Source organism: Kogia breviceps, chromosome 13, assembly GCF_026419965.1.
Source record: "Kogia breviceps isolate mKogBre1 chromosome 13, mKogBre1 haplotype 1, whole genome shotgun sequence".
Taxonomy (NCBI): domain Eukaryota; kingdom Metazoa; phylum Chordata; class Mammalia; order Artiodactyla; family Physeteridae; genus Kogia; species Kogia breviceps.
In genome coordinates, this window is record NC_081322.1 from 67,810,355 (window position 1) to 67,833,624 (window position 23,270).

General features: G+C 37.7%; 1 pseudogene; it reads right to left on the reverse strand.

Moving 5' to 3' along the window:
- Positions 1–20,635: 20,635 nt before the first annotated feature.
- On the reverse strand, positions 20,636–21,182 carry LOC131767941 (FUN14 domain-containing protein 2 pseudogene; annotated as a pseudogene).
- Positions 21,183–23,270: the final 2,088 nt, after the last annotated feature.

The following is a 23,270-nucleotide window of genomic DNA, read 5'->3' on the forward strand; positions in this document are numbered from 1 at the left end:
TTACAAGAATACTGTGATGTTTGGCATTATCATCCAGTTTCTGAGGCTCTATTCATTTTTCTCCAGTGTTTTTTTTTCCATCTATTCTTTAGATTGAATAGTATCTCTTACTCTGTCTTCAAGTTCATTAATTCTTTCTTCTGCTATCTTGAATCTCCTGTTGAGCCCTAATATCCTAGGCATTCTTTCATTTTGATTATTATATTTTCAATTCTCAAATTTCCATTTTTCTTTTCTAGTGCATTTTTCTCTCCTAAGGTTCCCTATTTGTTGGGTCATTATTGTGATACTTTGTGCATATGAATTAAACTCAACATCTGTGCCCACTCAGAGTTAGGCTCTATTGACTATATTTTTTCCCTCTGTGCATGGGTTACATTTTTTTTGACTGTCTTATAATTTTTGGCTGAAAACTGGACAGTTTATATATTGTAGTTGATAATATATGGTAGCAACTCTGCGTTCTGATTTATTTTTCTGCTTTTTATCTTTTGTACCTTGTCTGAGCTTAAAATGCAAAATATTTCCCCCCATAGGCAGTCACTGGCTTAGTTTTTTATTCTTATTTTGATTTTTTATCCTGGCTTAATAGAGGTCACTCTTGTTTCTGTATAACCTAGGGGTCAGCCAATGATTTGGCTAGAGGTTGTACTCAAACACTGCCAGCCCATAAGATATTCACCTCTGAAAATCAATGTGCGTGTGGTTTGGGGAGTATGTTAAAAATTCAGCTGGTTCTCGGCCTTCCCTGGTGGTGCAGTTGTTGAGAGTCCTCCTGCCAATGCAGGGGACACGGGTTCGTTCCCCGGTCGGGGAGGATCCCACATGCCGCGGAGCAGCTGGGCCTGTGAGCCATGGACGCTGAGCCTGCGCATCCAGAGCCTGTGCTCCGCAATGGGAGAGGCCACAACAGTGAGAGGCCCGCATACCGAAAAAAAAAAAAAAAAAAATTTCAGCTGGTTCTCAAGTCATTCTTGGTTTTAGCTTCTAACTGGCTTCCCTCAGGTTTCCCCTGTGTATGCCAGTAGTTCCTCAGTCAACCATGGTTGTGTAGAGAGCATATCTAGCCTCTAAATAGAGCTCTCTTTTCTAGAATCTCCCCATACAATTTCTGTTTGTTCACTTCTTGCCCCAAACAGGACCACAACCTCAAGATAGTAGAGCTGTGGGTTTTTCTCATTTATTTTTTATGGTGTTTGTCAAAGTCATGAGTTTTGCCCCATTCCCAAGCAAGTTTTCTCCCTCTGGCAGCAGTGCTGCTGATTTTCTACCCAGTCTTGCTTTGGTCACCAAATGAGCAAGGGGGACATAAGTGAGAATATCCTCAGACAAGAAGGAAGTAGACTCCAGTTGCGTTTACCCAAAGTTCTACCAGTTTTTCAAGAATAAACTCTTCTCAGATTGTTGTCTGCTTTGGGACAATTTCCAGACCTCTGATGTGGTTGATTATGGTTATTTTGTCCAGTTTACACTTTCTTTATGAAAAGAGAATTCTCTGACTTCTTCATGTCATTGTAGCTAGAAATTTCCCCTAGGTCTGAAGCTATATTTTTAATTTATAAAATATCTGCATTTTAAAGTGTGCCTTTTATGTGTTTTCTTCTCCTTCTATGTATGCATATGCATGTTTATTATGTGTAGAAACCTAGACTTTTAAAGATCATCTGTGGATTATCTACCTTGTGCATGGCCCACAGTGACTCCTTTTCTAGTATTATTACCTAATTAAGGTTCTTAACTCTTAACAAAGTGTAACACAATTAGAGACACTGAGTTTAATGTATTTTAATTTATATCTGTCTATAATTTAAAAGCAAATGCAATTTGGTTTTTGTTATCTGTCATACTCATGCTATCATTCATTTTTTTTTTTCCTATCAAAAGGCAACTTGTTTTTCTGCTTCATTTCTGACTTCGAAAAGCATTCTGGGGAAAGTACACTTGGTAATGATACTTTAGGAAATATCTGATATCTACAGAAAATGTTTTCCAAGCACTGTTCAAAAGTTATCAACTGATATGTCACACCACCATTACCACCTTTTCTCACTTCTGTTCAAAGTGAGGGATTACATTTAGGACGTTTGAAGCAAATACAGAGGAAAAAAATATTCACATTTACTCAAAGTAGTGCCACAAATTATAATTTTTTCACTTATTAAAGTTTAATTAATTGTAAAAAATATTTTTAAAACTGCTGATGAGAAGGCCATGATACAAATAGTTTCATATATTGCCAGTAGCAGGAGAATATTAATTTTAAAATCTATGGAGGTATGCCAACAAATAGGATACCTATAAGAAATGGATAAATTTTTATAGACATACAGCCTATCAAGACTGAATCATGAAGAAATACAATGTCTGATCAGACCTATAAGGAGACTAAATAAGTAATAAAAAAAAAATCTCCTAGCAAAGGAAAGCCCAGTACCAAATGGCTTCACTGAAGAAGTCTACTTAACATTTAAAGAAGAACTAACAACAATCCTTTTTGAACCTTGCAAACAATTGAAGAGGAGGAAACACTTCCAGATTCATTCTATGAGACCAGTGTTATCCTGATACCAAAATCAGAGAAGATATTACAAGAAAACTACAGACAAATATCCCTGATGAATATTGATGTAAAAATCCTCAACAGAATACTAGTAAATCAAATTCAACAGATGGTACACCATGACCAAGCAGGATTTATTCCGAGAATACAAAGATGCTTCAACATACAAAACTCAATCAGTGTAATAACACCACATTAACAGAATGAAGGACGCAAACCACATGATCATCTCATTCGATGCAGAAAAGGCATCTGACAAAATCCAGCACTCTTTCATGATTTAAAAAACACCCCCCCCCCCCCCCGCAAAACTCAACAAACTAAGAATAGAAGAGAATGACCTCAATACAACAAAGGCCACATGGGAAAAGCCCACAACTAACATCACACTCAATGGTAAAAAACTGAAAGTGCTCCCTTTAAGATCAGGGACAAGGCAAAGATGCCCAGTCTATCACTTCTAGTTAGCATAGTACTGGAGTCTGAGCCAGAGCAATCAGGCAAGAGAAAGAAATTAGAAGGCATCCAAATTGGAACGGAAGAATTAAAATGATCTGTTTGCAGACAACATAATTGTATATGCAGAAAACCCCAAATACTCCCCCCACACAAAAAAGTGTTAGAACTAATAAATGAATTCAGCAAAGTTGCAGGATAAAACCCAACACATTAAAATCAGTTGTGTTTCTGTATACTAACAATTAACAACCCCAAAAGAAAATTAAAACAATCCTGTTGATAATAGCATTAAAAAAGAATAAAATATTTAGGAATAAGCTTAACTAAGAAAGGGAAAGACTTATGCATTGAAAATTACAAAACATTGCTGAATGAAATTAAAGAAGACATAAATAAATGGAAAAACATCCCATGTTCATGGGTTGGAACACTTAATATTGTTAAAATGCTGATACTACCTAAAGTGACCCACATTTTCAGTGTAACACCTATCAAAATGCCAATGGCATTTTTTTGAGAGATATACAAAAGCCATCCTAAAATTCATATGGAATTTCAAAGGACCCCAAGTAGCCAAAACAATATTGAGAAGGAAAAACAAAGCTGGAGGCCTCATGCTTCCTGATTTTGAAACATATTATAAAGAAACGTATATAAAGAAAAAAGAACAGAGCTGGAGGAGTCAGGCTCCCTGACTTCAGACTATACTACAAAACTACAGTCTGATATGGGCACAAAAACAGATACATAGATCAATGGAACAGAATAGAGAGCTGAGAAATAAACTCATGCACTTATGATAAGTTAATCTAAGACAAAAGAGGCAAGAATATACAGTGGAGAAAAGACAGTCTCTTCAATAAGTGGTGCTGGGAAAACTGGACAGCCACATGTAAAAGAATGAAATTAGAACATTCTCTAACACCATACACAAAAATAAACTCAAAATGAATTAAAGACCTAAATGTAACACTGGATACTAGAAATCTCCTAGAGGAAGACATAGGCAGAACACTCTTTGACATAAATTGTAGCAGTATTTTTTTAATCCATCTCCTAAAGCAAAGGAAATACAAGCAAAAATAAACAAGTGGAACCTAATTAAACTTAAAAGATTTGCACGGCAAAGAAAACCATCAACAAAATGAGAAGACAGCCTACTGAATAGGAGAAAATTTTCAAGTGGAATGACCAATAAGGGATTAATATCTAACATATATAAACAGCTCTTACAACTCAACATCAAAAAAACAAACAACTTGATTGAAAAATGAGCAGAAGAACTGAATAGACATTTTTCCAGAGAGGAAATGCAGATGGCCAACAGGCACATGAAAAGATGCTCAACATCGCTAATCATCAGGGAAATGCAAATCAAAACCACAATGAGATATCACCTCATACCTGTCAGAATGGCTATCATCAAAGAGAACACAAATAACAAATGTTGGTGAGGATGTGGAGAAAAGGGAACCCTTGTACACTACTGGTAGGAATGTAAGTTGGTGCAACAATTGTGGAAATAGTATGGAGGTTTCTCAAAAAACTAAAACTAGAACTACCACATGACCCAGCAATTCCACTCCTGGATATATATCTGAAAAAAACAAAAACACTAATTTGAAAAGATTCATGTACCCCAATGTTCCTAACAGCATTATTTACAATTATAAAGTGGTACCAGCATTTAGAAAATCAATTTGGTAGTACTTAGGAAAGCTGAAAATGTACACTCCCTACAATCCAGCTATTCCACTTCTACGTATAAACTTTAGAGAACCTCTTGTACTTGCATCTATAGGGAATGCTCATCCAAACTGGTTGTAAAAACAAAGAATTGGAAACAGTTAAATATATATTTGTATTAGAATAGAACATTTGTGGTCTACTCATATATAGTGAAAATGGACAAACTGGACACACAAATGAATCTCAAAAATAATTTTGAATACCAAAAAGTCAGTCTTGGAAGACTTCATGCAATATGATTCCATCTATATAATATTCAGAATCACACACAAAAAATACACTGTGTTTGTATATACATATAAATGTTATGCATGCTGGAACATTGAAGTGCTCAAAAGTTAAATAAGCATACTTTTTTGGGGCTTTGTTTGTTTGTTGTTTTGAGGACTAGTAGCTAAGTTTCATAGTTTTTCTATCCCTTTCTCTGAATATTGGAAGCCAGCTTTCATTTTTCATTATGTTGAGAATGCTTCTAGTGATACTCCCCCATGCCCTTGTAATTTGCTGCTTTTTAATTTTTGGTGGCCCGGGAAACCAGAAAACTAAGCTCAGTAGAATCTTGCATAAGACACACAGTCTCCAGATTTGAGCCTAGGGCACTCTCCTCTGAGCAGACTGCATGACCTTTTGCGCATAGGCCATGTAACATTCATTTATTTAACAACCATTTAGCAGTTTCCTACCACATGCCAGACTCTATTCTGGGTTCTAGAAATACAGCAGTAGATAAGAAGACCAAATCCCTGAGCTTATGTGACTTGTAGTTTAGGGGCAACTATTTGGGCTCTTGACTCTATTCTAAGTAGACAAGGCTGATTCATAAGGCGAATTTGGGTGTAGGAGCCATTTCTGTAAACACAAACACACACATTCCAGTGTGTACAGGTAGAAATACAAAGTTTGATATATACACTACCAAATATAAAATAGATAGTTAGTGGGAAGCAGCCTCATAGCACAGGGAGATCAGCTCGGTGCTTTGTGACCACCTAGAGGGGTGGGATAGGGAAGGTGGGAGGGAGGGAGATGCAAGAGGGAGGAGATATGGGAACATATGTATATGTATAACTGATTCACTTAGTTATAAAGCAGAAACTAACACACCATTGTAAAGCAATTATACTCCAATAAAGATGTAAAAAAAAAAGAAAAGAAATACAAAGTTTGCAGCTCTATGTGTATGACTGTAGATATGAGTAATTAATGCTGATGAACCTGATAAGATGCTTGGGAACATACAAATGTTGTGGTACCACTGGGCAAGTTCAGCATCCTAGATTATGTTTGCTAAAGCCTAACCAAAGAGACAGTGGTTGGAAGTAAAACAAAAAAATTTAAACCATCTTTCCTTGATGGCATTTAGTTTCCTTCCAAGTACATTAGGGGAATATCTGTTATTGGTAGGCAAAACAGGCAGTTTTTTTAAAGGTGACTTGCAAAACATTAAGAGTGACACCCAGAGCTTCAGGTCATAAACTGATCATCTGGGGTGTATGTCATTGTGTTAATGGAGGCAGTGTAAGACTCTCTTCTTTGAACAAACTTCTCATTAATCACTAGGGTTGGGTAAAGTAGGACACTTCAGGCTCTCAGCCTTTATTCCTCTTAGTTAAGTCCTTTATTTCTGAAAAAGTTTGTTTTCATCTACCACTAAATTTGATATAAAGAAACAAAGAAGTAAAACATGTCCATTCATCCAGGATGGTATATGGTATACTATAATCTCTACTTGTGGTATTTATTAACTGTTTCATAGCATTATCAAGTTATTTTGCATTTAAATTCAAAGTCCACCTTCATGGATTGTCATTCCAACTCTTAACTGGTTCAGAGACCTGAGCAGATTTTTAACGTTCATGTCAGTTGCCACTTGACTTTTTTTTTTTTTTTTTTTTTTTTTTTTTTGCAGTATGTGGGCCTCTCACTGCTGTGGCGTCTCCCGTTGCGGAGCACAGGTTCCGGACGCGCAGGCTCAGCGGCCATGGCTCACGGGCCCAGCTGCTCCGCGGCATGTGGGATCCTCCCGGACCGGGACACGAACCTGCGTCCCCTGCATCGGCAAGCAGACTCCCAACCACTGTGCCACCAGGGAAGCCCAGTTGCCACTTGAAAACAATGCTTTTCCACAAATTTTCTGACACTAATAGTAATCAGAGAAGCATTTGAAAACAAAAGGACACTTGAATTTTCTCAAGGTATGAACTTCTGTGGCCTCTGGACCCATATTCTGATTTCATCGGGTAAAAATAATGACTAAACAATACAAGGTGCTAGGTGGTTTCATAGGTTAATTCACTAGGAGTTAGCGTCTCGATCTGGGAGTTTACGTAAACATCTGTCTCAAGATGAGTCCAGGGCATTAGATGTTTTTGGTGGACTGGTTTCCCCGCTCCCTCCCCTGGTTTAAAACAACACATACTTTAAATAGTTTGGTTCAAGTCACATGATGGTCATATCTCCTGAGGAAAATCCCAGCACCACCGGTCAGCAGGTAGATTACAGTTAGCGATGCTGGGACACACTGACACCAGTGGTCCAGGTTTTCCAGCATCTTCACCATCTTCCTCCACATGACCACTCAGGGCTTGTCAGTCACTCCTGGCCATTGCTGTTGTAATTCACCTATTTACCCCATCCGTAGTGTTGAAAGGCAATGAAACAAAAAGAGTCAACGTAAACACATGAAAGGCACATATAATGTAAAAGGCTTATGGGTTAAAAAAAAAAAGGTCTCACATTTTATAGCTCTAAGTGATTAGTTTTATGCTGCTTTACAAAGTAAACTCAGTGTGGAGGTCATAATGAATGAATTCCTAGATGTTTACCAAACCCCCAAATTAAATTGCATTATTAATCATTTTGCAAAAACATTGGCTTACCTAATTAAATAGAAATGACTCTGTTGCTACAGAGGATAGAACATTGAAGCCTTTAGGACTCATTTCAAATGAGCTATTCAGCTTGATTAATGAATTTGGCTCATTCAGATATTTTGGTACTGTGAAGTCAATACACTGGAAGAGACTACTGAAACAAATGTTTTTTGATAAAGAAAAGTGAGAGAAACAGATTCATTTATGTCTTGAATAGCATAATAAAAATCTTATCTGCAGAAGCACACACAAGAACTTATATTTTGAAATCTCAAAAATCTTAAAATTTAAAAAAATGGGCCACATATACCAATATTCCAATATAAAATTCTATTCTACAAGAAGTTAATGTATGAATGTTTTATTCTTACCATCATAGGTTATTAATTTATTCACTTCCACTTATAATTAATATTTGAGAACATTTTGAAAAAAAGTGACATAAAATAGGACTTGTGAATTTTATTTACCTAACTCATTTTTTTCTCAGTTTTGCCAGCTTTTTAAGGCCTCTGTTCTACTTTTGAAAATAGTAATACTGATGCCAATGTTTACATCTTGTGAAAGGAGTTCCCCAAGGTATTTTTGTTTTTAACAAAAATTTTCCTAATTTAAAAATTCTGCAGAGGAAGACTTAAAACAACAACAATTTCTCTAACATTTTGTAGCTATTATCTAGTATTTTATTCCTTATTCTAGTCCAAATAGCATTTATGAGAGCAGATTCTTGGACTGCAAAGTTTGCCCGCATACCATTTGCTTGTAAGATATTTTTTCCCTTGGAGTTTCATTGGGAACTTTCTGGATGGCCTGTTGGTGGTATCACTAGTGACAGTTTGGCCACCTAGTTATGTGACAAAGGCAGCTGGTATCTGTGCTCTTGACAAAGAGGGATATTAGATCATTGGCTAGTCATTTCATTATCATTTTATTAAGGGAAAAGCATGTTTATAAAATGAGAAGCGAATCTACTTCTATATTCCAGATAATATGTGCCTATACTTTCAATTCTTATCATCATTTCCTAAGACTGAGGTTTCTGAGAAGTGATTGCTTTTTCATATTTCAATTATGAGTCCTGATAAAATATTTTCCAAGAGGTAGTAATGCCTAGGAATTTGGAAGCTTGGAGAAAAAAATTAGAGGATTTTTTGTTGTTGTTATTCTTTATTCCCCTATAAGGAATTCTTAAATTTGAAAATTTTTCATTAAAATCAAAAGTACCATAGAAAACTCCTTTATGACAGCAGCATGCCTTGAAAAGAATTAGCTCAAATCACTATAGGAGAGTTGGTTTTTACTTCTACAATAGGATGGGGAAAATTTCAATTGCCAGAATTCAATTCCTCCAGGGGAGAGTTAGTTATATTTAGGAAAAGAATATATGTATACACACACACACACAAGTAACAAAAGACATAAATGATCTTCTAAGAAAGTGGGCCTCGTTAACCAGAAGTCCCCTTGTTTTATGGAGTTCGTTGAAGAGTTGGACATGGAGGTTTAAAGATCGTATCTAGGACACAGATACATTGCTCTGAAAAGAATAGGGAGGGAATGGATGAATGGGAAAGTTGTAAGACATTCCTGAGGAAAGAGAAAATTTGGAGGGGAGGAGAAGAGAAACGAGGTTGTGCACTGCAAATGGGAAAAGAAAGAATCAAAACCCCCTAGTGCATGCAACTTGGCTGAGGAGGTACTTATAGAGAGTAGAAATTTCTGATCAGGTTTTTAAATTGTTTGCTGAGATAAGTTAGGATTAATGTCACCTTCTTCCTCCCCTAGTATCTCCAATAAAGGCCTCGTTGCTCTTTTTTTTTTTTCTGGTGCCGGGGGCATGTAGGATTTTAGTTCCCTGACCAGGGATGGAGCCTGTGCCACTGCAGTGGAAGTGAGGAGTCTTAACCACTGGACCGCAAGGGAAGTCCCTGTGTTGCTAATTAACATTAGATCAAATGCATTCTTCTGGGTGAAATCAAATAGGTATTGAGTTCTACATCTGGATATGGACAAAAGCAGCAGATACAAGAACTGACCTTGGGGGGGTGTGCAGCTGACCTTGGGGGTCACACTAGAACTTACCTTTTTCGTACTGGCAGACCATTCTTAATAAAGATGAAAGGCTTTTTAAAGAAAGTGACATATAGATGATCTTGAGGTATCTTTTTCTTCATGCACAGAACTATACAGCAGAACTAGTTTCTAAATTTAGACTGGAGTTAAATAACAAAGATGAGTGTCCATTTATATGAAATTCTAGTCTGGCAACCTGGAAAGCTATTCACATCCCAGCTGGCTTTATGACAGTGGATATGAATTGTTAGGACCCTTGGTTTTAATAGGTTTGGAGCTGCTTTAATATACAGTAGTTTTAAAGGAGCTGAATAAAAGATGCAGGGCTTGCCTTGGCTATATGAACTTATGGAAGTCCAGGCTTGGCTTTATCATGTATGAAATAATGAATGTAGCTAAATGACCTCTAAGGTCCCATCTAAGTCTAATGTGATGAGTTTATCATTAGAAAAGGTTACTCCTTAAGTGGCTATAAATGTTTCTTTGATCTTTCTCAAGGCCTTAATTTTCCAAATGGCATGTACCTCCTGGAAATAGTAATAAAGCAGATCCATAGGCAACCCTTAGTTCTAAAATGACCCTCTAGCCACAGTCTGGTACTTCTGGAGTCTTAATATATTCTCTTTTCAATGGGATTTAGCTTTTACAAAAATAACCCATTTTATAAATAATGGAAGTATAAACAACTAATTAATGAATGTAATAATAGTTATAAAATGCTGAGTTATGAAGGTAATGATATTGACAGTAAACCAGTTATGATGATAATAATAGTAATAAACCTAATCATAGCAAATCTTTGTTCTAACAATACTCCTCATTCATAATAGAGCTTTAAAACATGGCTATTTGAAAAGTGATCAAATTGACAAGTTTCTTAATTTCTCAGGTATAGCAAAAACGTCTGTTGACTAATGAGCTGATGTTCATTCATTCATTCATTCATTCAACAAAGGAATACATTGGTAAAAAAAATGTAGACATTATCTCTTCTTCATGAAGTTTTACAGTCTTGTGGGAGGGTCAGATATTTATCAATAAACACCCAAATAAACGAAGAATTGCAACTGTGATGTTAGCAGCATTTGATCCTTCAAGGAGAATAGAGAAGGCTTCGCTGAGAAAGTGCTACTTGAACTGATATCTGAAGGAAGAGTAGGAGTTAATGAGGGAAAGAGGGAGGGAAGAGTATTCTTAGCAGGGAAACCTGTCGCTGGCTGAAGTGCCATGAATCAGAGGAACTGAAGAAGGGCCTCTGTAGCCTGAAAGGACCAGAGGGGAGCATGGTGGCACGAGGCTTGAGAGGTAGGTGAAACTAGACCATCCATGGACTTGTACCCCATGTTATAGTGATTTGTCTTTATCCTGATAGGTATGCTAAGTCTCTGAAGTTTTTCAGCAATTGTTTGTAGCGTGGGGATAGGGGTGCGGGCTGAAATGATCATAGTTAAGGTTTGGAACGATCACACAGGCTACAGTTTGGAAAACAGATGGGAGGGAGACCGGTTTGGATGCAGGTAGATTAGATAGAAGATGATTGCAGAACTCCAGGAGAAAGTTCATAAAAACTTGGACTAGGAAGTTGATGGTGGATGTAAAAAGAAGGGGCCAGAGTTTTAGGGTTGAGAGACTGATCAGATTTACTCTGCAAATATCTGTCAAGGTTTAGGTATATTTCATGAAGGCAAGTTTCCTGGCAACTCCTACATTTGAGTGGAACCTTTCCTTTTCCTGTATCAGGACTCCTGATAGGGTAGGAAATAAAATGAGTTCCCCACACCTTTCCTTATTGATCACTGCCTTCTCGCTTTCCACATTGGCTTCTAGACACGTGGAGTTTTGAGCCATTGGATTCTGGGTCTATTTAGCCTTATCTGGCTCTTTCAGAAGCTGCATGGCAAAGATGACATTACTATCTAGGGGACATTTGGTGGCTCCTTCCATTTTCTGGGATCTATAGCACTCTTTTCTGCCTAGATTGGGTTTAGGTTACGAGTCTTTATAATCTGAAGTTTTGTAGTATATTGAGGTGATGGAAAACCTTGGAGAACATCTCTTCTGTGAAAAACAAAAGCTAAAGAAAACATTTACCTCTGACCCTGTTACTCCTCCTTCCTGCCAGTGATGTTTTTCCCTTGTGAGACATGCCTGATGAGTGTGTCCCTTCTACCTAAATCTGATAATAGGACCTTATTACCCTAAATCCTATGAAGTAAGAAGAAACATTTTTTTTTAAACCTTGCTTTTGTTTAAGTTGTTTGTTCCAGGAGAATTCCCCTCAGGGAGATTTTTTTTTTTTTTCCTAAGAAAAATACCTTAATGGCTCCACTGACTATGAAAAGTAGGCCAAAGGCCCTTGTGTCAGTCTAGATGGGAAAGCATGAAACAGAATATCAACTGCTCTAAAATGGCAGGAATTTAGAGCTTCTATGCTGTTGGCTCCGGAGAAGATGAAAGGAGAAAAGGGTCTAAGAAGTAAACCGGCTGTAGACTAGGACCCAGCTTTTTTAGTCAGTGAGAAATTTCTGTGGACTGAGGAGAGACAAATACATTTTGAGGAAAAGTCACATCTGAAATTCAGTATGCAATATGCAGATTTTTTTTTTTTTTTTTTTTTTTTTTTTTTTTTTTTTGCGGTATGCAGGCCTCTCACTGTTGTGGCCTCTCCCGTTGTGGAGCACAGGCTCCGGACGCACAGGCCTAGCGGCCATGGCTCACGGGCTTAGTTGCTCCGCGGCATGTGGGATCTTCCCGGACCAGGGCACGAACCCGTGTCTCCTGCATCGGCAGGCGGATTCTCAACCACTGCGCCACCAGGGAAGCCCTATGCAGATGTTTTAAGCTCTGGGTTGTCATTATTCTTACTATCCCCAAACTTTTGGTCAAGTCTGCTTTGCAAAATACTTTTGTGTTAGAGGTTCTTAAAGGGCAGTAAGAGAGAAGAGACCATGTCCATTCTAGTGAGAATCAGACTAGAGGGGAAAGCACAGCTTCAAGAAGGGAGATAGGGAGCAGAGTACAGGGAGGTGCTTTGGGAGCAGAAATTCTGAGTGAGCTGCGATGGAAAACATAAATGCATCCCTCATCTCATGCCTTAGAAATTCTAAAGAAAACACCAGAATTTCATAGTACTAGGAATGGGGCTTGGGTCATGTATTTGAAGATGGACGAGTTATACCAGGAGGCTGCAGAGTGGCATCCACCTTGGTTGTCCCACACCTTGGTTGTTCAGAGCTGTTTCTAGGGATGGAATCAGCCAGATGGTGCTTCCTGGACCTCAGACTGCCTTGGATCAGATGGACGGGTGATGGCTCAGGGAGGCACTGGGTATAGACATGGATCTTGGGATCCATGAACTTGTGCATATATTTTGGCTGCTAAACTGACACCTGCTGCAACCCCATCACTAATAAACTTCCACAAAATCACTGCAGGTTGCTATTGCTTTTCTCAGCTTTTGTTATTGCAGGAGGTTGTAGTTTTTATAGTAAAGTAAGAAAATGACTAATTGGTAGCAACACTCAAACAACATTGAGTACCCTCTCTGCTATGTGCATTCACACGTCTATTTGAAAGTGACTGCAGTAACTTTTTTATTATAGTTTTATTATAGTTACTATTACCTTTTTTTTTTTTTTTTTTTTTTGCGGTACACGGGCCTCTCACTGTTGTGGCCTCTCCCGTTGCGGAGCGCAGGCTCCGGACGCGCAGGCTCAGCGGCCACGGCTCACGGGCCCAGCCGCTCCGCAGCACGTGGGTACTATTACCTTTATTTTGCAGATGAAGAAAGTAAAGTTTAGAGAGGTCGTAACTTACCCCAAATCATACTGCTTTTGTGTTATGGAACCTCGACCTGAACCCTAGACTTCTGATTCCAAATCCAGTGCTCTTTTTATTATGCCAGTTTTCTTGAATTTATTTTAATCTGAAAGCATGGGAGAGAAGGTATTTTTCTTCACTGTGATTTTCCCGAAGTCACAAACCCCACTACAGACAGCTCTGGGTACAGAAGCATGCTAGGAGTCTATCTTGATGACATTGTTGTATTTTATACTAATTTCTTTACAACTATAGAGTAACAAATGATGAGATACCAAAAGAATAAGTGAGAGCTCTTTAATTGGAAGTCTATTTTCATGTCCAGTTAATTTTTTCCCCAGTAGGTAAATAATACATCATTTTAGAGAATTGTAAGAACATTCTTATTTTAAGTAGTACTTAAGATTTACAAGAGGTTAGGGGAATGGCTTTTCAATCTGGTAATTGTTTTTATGTGTATTCACTTCCTGTTGCCCCAGGAACTTAGTGAAATGTTATTTGTTCCCTGGAGAAATAATTTCAGATCTCTATATTGATAAGATACCACAAATATACAGTTTTCATAGGGAAACAAGAACAAAGCTGTATGAGGTTTCATTGAAATTTGGCCTCATTCCTAGTTTCATGAATGTTAGTGAATGGCCTAAGAGGTCGCTTCCTCCAGCCCCTGCCTCTACCTTATGTAGTATCTGAACAATTCAAAAAGGAGCATTTCTGCTGTTCTTAAAATTCTGGAATTTACCTTGGTAACTTAAATCTCTATAAGACCATGTTTTCTATACCAAAACATATCTTTCTATCTAACTTAAATCAATCTTTTGTATTCTCATCTGGCAATTTCTCTCTAGAACTTTGTGTCCTCTCTCCACTAGAGACAAAACTCAGATGGTCAGCCACCTCTGTGCAAAGACAACTTAGAGATTCAATACATGTGGTCAGCTCTCAACTAGACCAAATAATCTCATTTAAAAATTTGTCTTCTGGGTCCAGTTTTCCATTCTCACAGCCACATTAATGGATCTTGTTTAGCTTTTTGTCTCTTATCCATTCACTGTGAAATTGTGAATTCCAAGATTATGTGTGGCCATGAGTTGATCTGAACACTTTTGGGCTCTAATTCTAGTGTGAACCAGAAGAATGACCTTTCATTGTTTTAAGACTTTATTTGGAAATTACCACAGCTAATTTTTGGTGGTGTGAAAAGGGAGGAAGCTGCTAACGAGGTCTATAAAGTATTCATTTTTTAAATTTAAAAATATTTATTAAGTGCCTATTATGTGCTAGGTTCTGTTCTAAGGGTTTGGGATCCATCAGTGAACAAAACAAGAATCTCTGTCCCCTTGGAACTTACATGACAGGTGTCTGTGTGTCGTATGCATTTTGTGGCATGTATTTATGGTTTATTTTCAGCATGCATTTATGGTCTGTAATACATCTGGAGCATCTACACATCTGGAAAGGTTCTCATCCTCACATCCTCCCAAGCTGGGGAGATCGGATGATGAGAAGTCCCAGTTCCTGGCTCAGGAGAAAACAAAACTAAGAATATATTTTCAAATGAGACATTGTGTATATGGTGGCTACTTGCGTTCTGATACTTTGTGTGTTCAGAAGGCATGCAGCGGGCCCATGTGATGCCTTACCTTCTTTGTATGAAATTGTTTCTGCAGAAAAAGTGTTTTGCGTCTCTCACAACTCACTTAACTATCCAATATTTGGGACATATTGAGTTTGTAATTGCAAATTGTCTGTGCACCTGTCTACATCTACATAGGGTATGAGTGTGGGTGTGCTTATGCACATTTAGACATACACTCATATAAATATAAGAAAAGCAACGTAGAAGCTATTTATTAAACACATGTGTATTGTGTACCTATTCTCTACAAAACATGATGCTAGACTCTTTCTTTCAGTAAGAATAATGGGTGCATAGTAGATGGGATAAGAGAGCCTGTTCCAAATTTGACTCAGATGCTTCATATACTTGTTACTTGTATAATCTGGGGAAAGCCATTTAACTTTTTGAACTTTGATTTCCTCACCTGAGTGTTTGGAAAATAGCTTCTAAGTTACAGTACTGGCTGTTGGAAGGGTTAAATGAGATGATGTATGTAAATGGCACTTAATAAATGTCTATTTTTAAAGAGGAGGTACAGATCCTGTTCTAAAGGAAGAATCAAACACATGGATTTGTCATTTATAAGAGGCAGAGAGGGATACAGATAAATGGATGCTCGCAGAGTCCAGGGAGAGGTTGTATATGGGACATGTGAAGGGGTAGGGATTCGGGAAGGTGCTGGAGGACCAGGCACTTGAGCGGGATAGGATTTACACGAGAGGATATGATAAGCGTAGTCTAAATCGAAGTACAGAGAACTTTAACTAGTTTAGCCACCCATACACACATATCCTTTATGTTAAGGAAGATGTTACAAATGTGCTGCTGTGTCTTCTCCGTGTGTGATTTGTGACTGAAGACAATAATCATAGGTCACCCTATATCCAAAGTCTAAAAGGACTTGATTTTCTTTCTCACTTTCTACCTTCTAATTCAATCGCAAATAAAATCAGAATAATTACTTGATTTCTTATTGTCAAGTATGCTCTGTCTTTGTTTTCCAAACTAGTGCTCTAATTTCATACACACATATACACAAACACGTGGTTTAATAATAAAATGTATTCCAAGATATTCATCAAGATGATAGATATTCAACAGTAATCCCGTTTCCTAAAGGTCAAAAACACATAATAAATTTACCTAGTAACGTCATGGGCTAATTCTAGGCTCAATTCATCTTTGATGCATGGGGCACTTTCTCCTGCCTTCTCCTCCAACCTTAGATACCACAATTTCCACCCCTACTCACACACACACACACACACACACACACACACACACCACTGCCCTCCAGCCACACCACTCACTGGACTTGTTCATGCTTCTACGCCTTTATGCAGATCTTCTCTCTGCCTGGAATGCCACTCCACTTCCCCCTGTTTACTCAGGCCACCTGCTCCACCTTCCTGACCAACTCAAATGCAGTCTTTCTGTAATGCGGTCCCTGATGCCTACAAGGAAAAGAGTTCTTTGTGTCCCCATGGTACCTCAGTTTCAGCACTCATCAACCAATACTGGAATGTATTTTGCTCCTAACCATCTTCCCTGTTATGCTGTGAGGTGCCTCAGGGAAAGACTTCTGCTTTAATAAGTTCTTGTAAAGCCTGGACTTATGTAGAAGATATACAGAAAATATTTATTGATTGAATAAGTGAATTAAAAAATTGAAATGATGTAGGACTATTTTCTTTCCTGACTTTTTTACACTCAGAGTGATGGAATTCAGTTAAGCATATGAGAGGATAAACCAACCAAAGGGGAAAAACTGAGTGAGAATGAGGAGAAAAAAAATGGATGCTTTTGGTGGTGTTCAGGCATTCTGTAGAAAAACGAACTCCTGAAAGAGTGGTTCTCAATGTTGGCTGTAGATTGGATTCACCTGGGGAGTTTTACAACCGTGCTGCCTGGGTCGCAACTGTAGAGACTTTGATTTAATTGGTGCTCAGTGTAACCAGAGCTTTAGTTCCCCAGGTGATTGTAAAGTGCAGACAAAATTGAGATTCACAGTCCTACACAGTGAAGATTGTTGTGAGTACTTCCCTGAGACTAAGGTAAGCAGAAAGATGGGGGCATACAGTATGTGTGCATGTGTGTGTGTGTGTAATTTGTCAAGAATGTGAATTTGTGATAGGCAGGTTAGGAAGCTTCTTTTGAATTTATTAGTATTTTTAAGTTTTGAGGTGCAAATCTAAAGTAAATAAGACCAATGTTTATTAAATATATTTACACACAGGCCACTCAAAGAGGTCATTTTAAAGTCTAACACTTCTGGAAGTTGGTTTTCAAAATCATTTAGCTTTTACTTGAAAGTTGATTCATTTTTAAGCTTCTAATTTCAGACTAAATAAACACACAGTAGATTATCTAGAGAATTGAAGCCAAACCTATTTTAGGCTCTAATTAGCCCTACTACTTCAGGTGAAAGTGAGTCTTTGTTTTGAATTTTTTAGCTACTTGAGGACAAAGCACAGTTTTTATCTGTTTGCTCTGGGTAATTTACAAGTATCATTGCAGCTTTAACATCTTCATTTTCTGAGGGAAGGGCAGGCAACACAATGTGGTGATGAGAACTTCAGTTTGTAGCTAGTGAGCACTTAACGCTACATGATCTGGACTTTTTTTCTGAAATATAAGAAGGGAATTTATACAATTAATTTTAAAGACGTGGGTTTTAAACAAAATATTGGCTGCATAATCCTATATTCCAATCCAGATCCAATTGAATACTTTGAACCTCATCCAAGATTATGCAGATTACCCAGAACCAGTGATGGGCTCTGATTCTCTCCCTTCCACTGGAGCATGAAATCTCTTGGCACCAACATTATGTTTTAAGCTGAACCAAAGGCTGGAAACTCGAAAATGCCCCAACAGGACAGAATTATTTTTATTTCTATTGTTATTTCCATGTAGAAAGTATGAGAACACTTTATTTTCTTTATTTTAACTTTTCACATACTAAGGAAAGCTCTATGGAGCAAAGGTCCTCATTTCAAAGGGCACCAGTGTGAAAAGAGTATTCTCTTTCTTTACTCTATACGCCAATAAATGGGCAAAAAGCCATGAGAACTTGCTATAATATATTTCTGCTATCCTTAGAACGCAGCACAGAGTAGACCCATCTTGGACCCTATGTTGAAAACTCTAGGAGATCCTTGTTATTATAATTGGAAGATTCTGAGGAGTATGGTAATATTTGACTAGAGATTTTTTTAAAATAGAGGAAATAGATACTTGTGGAAGCAATTCACTTTATAGCACATCTGTACTTTGTACTGATGATACTTTCATGAAAGTCTAGTAATATCTGAAATGTTATATATATTTTTATTATTATTATTATTATTTTTGCGGTACGCGGGCCTCTCCCGTTGCGGAGCACAGGCTCTGGACGCGCAGGCTCAGCGGCCATGGCTCACGGGCCCAGCCGCTCCGCGGCATGTGGGATCTTCCCGGACCGGGGCACGAGCCCGTGTCCCCTGCATCGTTAGGCGAGGCAGACTCTCAACCACTGCGCCACCAGAGAAGCCCTGAAATGTTATTTTAAAATACTGTTTTTATTTAAATAACAAACCTCCATATGGCTTCTAAATTCAGGATAGAAATGTGGAGTGATGTAGCTTATTCACTCTTGCACAGTTATCTTTGAAATTAGATATTTTTATCCCCATTTACTAAAGAATAACGACTCACCAAGGATTGTTAAGTTTTCCACACATCATCCTTCAGCTTACTGATGTCAGGTATTGTATTAATAAATTCTCTGGTATTTCAATCCTTTTAGTCCTTCTGGCTTTCACATTTTGGCCAATGTGGGTCCGCTTGTTCCTGAGAAATGGGCGCAGTCTTTTTGTTTAACCATTATGATTTGTATATAATTCATACATATTACAAGCAAAACAACTTAATGTTGCCTTTAAATACTACCGTAACATAATAAGGAGAAAAATGCAAACGGATGAATTCTAAAAAATTCCACACATCCACTAGTAGCTACAATTTCCAAATTCAATGCATCATTCACAAGGTAAGTTAAAAGGCAAACATTTTAAAAGGAAGGCCTTAAAAACATACATTTTGCAAGGGATCATCTGCAAGTGTAAGAAGTAATTCCAAGTTTTCTGAATTTTCAGGACTCATAAAGTCTCACAAATCCTATGGATCAGTCCCTTTTCCAGATACTTTTCTATGAGCTCATTATTCATATATTCAACAGATACTGAGCACCTATAAAGTGCTTGGCTCCATGGATATAATGGTGAAGATACAAGCTTTGCCTTCCTGCAGTGGATATTCTAGATGGTACAACAGAAGATTATTACAGAAAAATGTGTTAAGTTTCTAAGCATGTGTATATCTATAAACTTTTATTTTAAAGAAAAATTCTAAGAGTTGGGGTCATCCTGAGACAGCAGATTACCTTTGATGATGAAAATAATTTATTTCGCATGTGCTGTGGCTACTGTTCTCAATTCTTAATGCTTGGAATGCCACCATTTAAAAACTCTGGTTCAAATGTTATATATTTCATACTAACTGGATAAAGAAATAATAGAATTGGCACAGAGGAGCTACGACTACCCCTGATGTTTTGACAAGAGGTAAAGAATATTTCACATTTCAAAGCTTAAAACCTTTTCTATTAAATAAAAATCCAAGAGCTTCTTCCCTCTTCCACCTAAAGTCACTTATTTTACCATAAATAAATCCTTTGGAAACAATCATGAGATGCATTATCCTGTATGGTGGAAAACATCCCTAGATAATACCTGAATGCCTCTAAATGATTCACTACGTCTGACCATCCTAAATGTATCTGTTGGTTGGTTTCCCTAAAGACCTTCCCACCAAACACGATAGCTTCAGCTCAGCATATGTATCTTTAGAACAAGTTCATTCCATATTCAGATATTTCAACTGTAGTGCACGTGCTGCCATTTTGTCAGGATAATTAGAGCCAGTAGTAGTAGTTCTCACTCTGCAACCTAAAATCTACTACAAAAGAAAGTAGACACCAAGATACCAAAATCTTTCATGCTTAAAGGCAAATGTATTTCAGTTCCTCTCCATGCAGAACATAGCAAGGTATCTTATATGCTTGTTATTTCTTTTCCAAATCAAGTTTGGGACAACCTTTGAGGATCCACTCATGCTCCATGGTGAGCCATCTTGTACCATGTTCTGTTTCTCTTCTTACATAGAAGAGAAAGGAATATTCTTGCTGACCTAGAGATCAGTCAAGGGGGGAGTGTGGTGGGAGAAGAGTTAATGTCTACTGTCTCTTCCGTTGCCATCAAGGTCATGGTGGGTCCTTTATCCACTTGTACCAACAGATGCCTACAGAAGCCATTCAGATACGCCACGTCAGGGAGGAAGGCATGGGAGAAGAGGACCAAGAGGAGAGACTTGCTATCCTATGATGGAGTGAAGAGGCTGCTGGCTGGAAAAACCAGGAATAAGGAAGTGAAGTCATCCTCTTTAGGATGCCATACCAAGCAGAAAGCCTCTGAAAAATCCACCAGTAACTAGAACATTCTTCTTCACAAACGACACCATCTCCTCTAGTTTGCTTTTGACCTACGTAGGTATCTGGTTGCTCTTGCGGATCTTCAGCTGTTCCTTGGCTTTCTTCATGTCCTTCTCTACCCGCTGCCCGTCCACTTTGATGTAGCTAGTATGGTTTGCAAGCTGAAGCAGGAAAAATCCACCTCCCAGAGCTGTGGCAGCCAACCTTCCAACCTTCTGGAATATGAAACCCGTGCACCATCCAGTGACACCTCCAATTAACAGCTGGGTTGCCACGTTCTACGTTTCAGCTGAAGGCCTAGATTCCTGCCCAAACAGCTTGCGCCACCCTGGCTGCTTTTCAGCAAGTTCTGCAAGGTCCAGTGACTCAAAATTTACCTCCAAGTTTCCTTGACTGGCTGTGGCCATTTCAGCGAGCTCGTCTCGCGATGACGGACGCGGAGTGGCGCGATGCCGTCGGCGCGCGCTGACTTCCGGCACGTGGGGTCGATGTTTCCATTCCCACGGCGGCGGCGGAAGACGTGGGCGCGGTTTTGGTTTCTGTAATCTTCAGTCTGGTTTTGGAGATCCTCCTGAGTATCTCCTGCCACTTTTAAAAGGTAAGTAATCCTTTTATCCTGCTAAGGAGCACAATACTGGGGATGTGAGATCAAGAATGTCCAGGTGTAGGAAATTAAAGGAAAGCCCGTTCACTCTCCTTTAATAGCACCCTGTATTAATTTAATTTCAAAGTTGAGAAAGACTCCAGGATAGTCTAGTCTAATCATCATACATTGGGTGCACATTGGCTGCCTTAAATAAAACCTCCTGTTAGTATTTCCCCAGTCTATCTCCAAGGAAATGGGTCTTTGAGAATAGTGATTCCAGTTAAGTCCTTGGCAGCTTGTACAAGGGTAGTGAGTGATGGGCTAGTGCCTATGATAAAAGCTAATTTACTGAATAAACTGCGTGGTAGACACTTTTCTAAGTTCTTTGTATGCATTTACTCTTTAATCCTCACAATAACCTTATGAGGCAGGTACTATTATAATCCTTATTCTACAGATGAGGAAAAGAGAGCTGGATTTCAAACCAACACTTTCAACACTTGGCATCTTTTACTATTATGTCATACTATTCTAGAAAAAGAGAGACTATTGTAGTTAACATAAGAATATGGATGTGGATAAGAATATTTCTTAGAGACCTTATTTATGATGAAGATATGTATATAAAACCTGATCCTCAAGGATACTTTCAGATCCTTCTCTGTGATTAACTGACACCAGGAGCTTTCTTACGCCATAGGAACATTGAAGTTTACTTTATTAGCAGTAAACTGATAAATAAGGGATTCAGAACTATAGTTTGCTGACTTCCTATAGATCTTGAAAGCATCATTTCTGTAACTGAACAATAGCACATGGGGCCATTGAGAAAACCAACCTGTAATAGGTTGAATTTCAATGACTTATGTTTTTATTTTATTTTGTTTTATTTTATTTTAAGAAATGGTACCTTCTGCAGGAAGAAAAATCCTGTTAACTTAAGAAAATACATTTTGGAGCATAAAAGTCCAGTCTGATATATTTTGCTTAAATCCAGGAGAACTATACTTATTCAACCATAAAATTATAAAGCAGAGAGTTAACTGAAAATGTGGTCTCATGATAAATAGATTGTAAAGGAGAGAAAATATAATCTGACAGCAGGCATTTTAAAGCTTATTTTTTGCATTATAGAGTATTGCAATAGAGTTTTGGAAAAACTTTTAAGATACTTGGAGAAGTATCAGGAATGATTTAAAATCATAGTTAACAAATGCCATGGGTTTTATTGTCCAAGCAAATTCTTGTATCTTAACATCTATGGGAGAGATGAGCTATATATACAATAGACAAAGCACTTTTATTTTTTAATGATTTTCTGTTTTTCTTTGTCTTTGACGTAAAAGGTTTTATTTTCTGGCCTATTTAGGTGGATGATATCCACTTAGGTAATCAAGTTGAAAATATGAGCTGCTATTATATTTTGATCATGACACACAGTTGCTGGAAAATTAGATTCCCTGTAATTGGATTGATGCTGAAATTGTAATTATAAATTTCTATTGTTTAGTTATTTTGCTTTCTTTTATTTGATTTTTTTAAAACTGGACAGTTGTTTTGGAAATTAACTCAGATCTAACAACGTCAAGTGGTAGAAATATATGAGCTGAAGTTTCTAGTGTTCAACAAATTGAGGAACTTAGTTTTGAAATGTGAAATTTTTCTTGCTCTTCATCTTTATAAAATAAAGATGTAGCATTTTTCTCTGCTTCGACTTAGACAAGTATAACATTTCCCACACTTGAGTCATCCCCCTACCACTTTCACAAATTTTTGCTGTCTACCACCCATACACTTATTTATTATACCTTTTTAATTGACTTATTTTTATGCTTAACCTCATCTTAGGCAACAATATGCATGAAATGACAGGTTTGATATACTAATTATATACTTTTTCATTACTTAGTAGCAAAATAAGTACTAATGTGTTACAATTTAAAATGTTTTATCCTTGTACCATCTAAAATCAACTGTAGTACCAACATTTGGGTAAAAAC